The sequence below is a fragment of the Crocuta crocuta genome, unplaced genomic scaffold (genome assembly GCF_008692635.1).
Source record: "Crocuta crocuta isolate KB4526 unplaced genomic scaffold, BGI_CrCroc_1.0 scaffold1171, whole genome shotgun sequence".
Taxonomy (NCBI): domain Eukaryota; kingdom Metazoa; phylum Chordata; class Mammalia; order Carnivora; family Hyaenidae; genus Crocuta; species Crocuta crocuta.
The window spans coordinates 120,045-122,834 of record NW_027530879.1 but is presented as its reverse complement, the minus strand read 5'-3'; the positions used below and the strand labels follow the sequence as shown (position 1 = coordinate 122,834).

Genomic DNA, 2,790 nt, shown 5'->3' with positions numbered 1-2,790 from the left:
TCGGCATAACAGTAGGCAGGAAAGGAAAAAGAAGAAATAAGGGCAAGTCATGGTAAATAGAACAAATGAAATAAGATGGCATGAATAAATCCAAGAATATTAACGGTTGCATTAAATGTAGATACGTTAAATACACCTTTTTTAAAAAAAGGAAAAAGTAAAACAGATTGGTTGAATCATTTTAAAATAGGCTTCACGTGAAGGAACAGATAAATGAAAACGCAAAGGTCAGAGAAGATATATCATAAAATGTTAAAATGAAAGAAAACAACCAAGGGCAGAAATATTAACATTTGTAAAAGTGAAAGCCAAAAGTAGTAAGAGAAAAAGAGATCATGTTGACAACAGATCCATATCTTTAAGATGACATAAGGCCACGAACAACAGAATTTTGAAATAGGTAAAGGAAAAAAAGAATAGAAATACGGAAGAAGAGACGAATTCCCAAACATACTGGCAGAATTTAACATGACTTCCCAGAAACCAATATCGAAAACTCAAAAGCACTGGTACGTAGAATTTTCCATTGCACATTTATGAAGCTTAACTCTATATATTTTCATAACTGACAGATTGAAGCTAATATTCTTTTCAAGCATGTATGATGACCAGTTCTCCAGAGCAGAGATCACAGACCATGTTTTCTGACCACAATGTAATAAAATTAGAAATGAGTGACAAAATAAAAGCCAAAACACCCCAAATCACTTCTTAATTATAAGGTTCATCAAGGTCAATGAGAGTTCCACAAAAACCAGAGCATGGCGGACTGGGGGTGCCTGGGTTGCCGGCACTGCTGGCGGCACTGGCCCCCACCCCCGTCTCTGCCCACGGGCAAGGCTCTGTGGCCTCCCCCACCCTCGGCACAGATGTGTCCGCAGCCGCTGCTCCTCTCCCCCTGGAAGTTCAAGAGCCACAGCCCCTCGTCCACTGCCGCCCCTTCCGCTCCCTCTTGCAAGAAGGGACTGAGGAGGGCACTTGTCCTTTTGAGCACCACGTGATGCATGGAAGTCTTGAATCACTATATCGTACACCTGAAACTAATATAACACTGTGTTAACTGGAATGAAAATAAAAAGTTGAAGTGTTTCAATGATATCATGACTATATTTTTGGCTTCTACAGGTGATGTCATGGCCCTGCTAAACCTCATACGGCAGTCGAGTTACAGCAACTCGTCGTCTCACTTGTCCTTGACTCAGAGCGTGATGTTTTCCCCACTATCTCTTCAGATGAATCTTATATTTTACTCGTGAAAGGGCCAGTGGCTTTCCTCGAGGCCATCAGAGTTTGGGAGTATGGTGAGGGTGCCATGGCCATTAATAAGTTTCATGTTCTGCACTGGCACGTGGCCGATGACCAGCCTTTCCCTTATCAGATGCCGCTTTCCCTGAGTCAGGCACCCGAGAGGCTATTCTTTGTCTCATGTTTATACACCAAATGATGTCTCTATGGCGATTGAGTATGTTGGGTTATGAGAGATTCGAGTCATACCAGAATTTTATAGCCCTGGGCACACACAGTCTTGTGTAAGTAAGTCAGAAGGACTTCCTGACTCCATGTTACAATGGACCTAAGCAGTCTGGGACCTTTAGAGCTATAAACTCTTCTGAATTCAACTTAGAGCTTCCTGTCTGAAAATTTTCAGAGAAGTTAGTATGGTGTTTCCGGATTGCTTTATTCACTTGGGAGGCGAGGAAGTGGAATTTAAATGTTGTGAATCCAGTCCAGAAATCAAATTATTCCATGAAGCAGAAAGTCTTTGGCAAAGATTTTAGAAGACTAGAATCTTTCTATATTCAAAAGAGCTTTGGGGTTTTTTTCAGCCATAAACAAGGGATCCATAGTCTGGCAAGAGGCTTTGGATGCTCCTGTGAAGCTAAAGACAGGCACAACAGTGCAAGTGTGGAAAGATCAAATGCATCATGAGGGACAGGGTGACAGTTAGCAGCTGGTTTCCCTGTGACCCTTTCTGCTCCTTGGCACTTAGATGTGATTAGTTATGGACAAGACTGTAGAAATTGCTATAATGTGGCCCCTCTTGATTTTGACGGTTCTCAAGAACCGAAAAACTTGTCGTTGGTAGAGAAGCTTGTCTATGGGGAAATTTGTGGATGCGACTTAAGAAAATAGGAGGGGGAAAAGCCCACAGCCGACTGTACTACCATCAGCTTGATTTTGAAATCATGGAAATTAAGATTTGGCATACTGGTTTTGAATAAAATGCATCTATTTAACGATTGGGGAAAAACAACAACAACATGTGGAGTATAGCCAAAAAAGTGCTTGAGGAAAAATAGGCCATTATAAATACATTCCCTAGAGAAGCAGAGGAAATGCAATTAGCGGTGAAATCTAAAACCCAATGAAAGAACAACAGAAAAACCCGTAAAAATAAATATAAAGGCAAAGCAGATCTTAACGGTATTTTTCTGAAAATTATAGAGTTAATCAACACAACGCAAACGTGATTCTTTTTAAGAGATCTCCCGAACGGTCTGTCCTTTAACAAGTGTGATACCAAGAAAAATAAAGGGGACATAAATAGATAATCTTAACACTCGGGTGCCAGTTTTTGAGTAATTCCCCCCAAACCTCCAAGATCAGATAGCTTTCATGCTTTGTAAACTATTGCAGTGCATTAACAATCTGAAAAGCTTCCAAACTCCCTTTTTTGAAGTTTATTATTACACTGATAGAAAAGTCAGAAAACTCCCTCCCCCAACACACACAGCATTTGGCCAGACTCACAGTATATTAAACCAGTGTCATATATTTTTTAAGTAGGGT

At 40.5% G+C, this 2,790-nt stretch overlaps 1 pseudogene; it reads left to right on the top strand.

Moving 5' to 3' along the window:
- The first annotated feature begins 1,312 nt into the window (after nt 1-1,312).
- On the top strand, nt 1,313-2,222 carry LOC144236044 (beta-hexosaminidase subunit beta pseudogene; annotated as a pseudogene).
- The last annotated feature ends 568 nt before the right edge of the window (nt 2,223-2,790 follow it).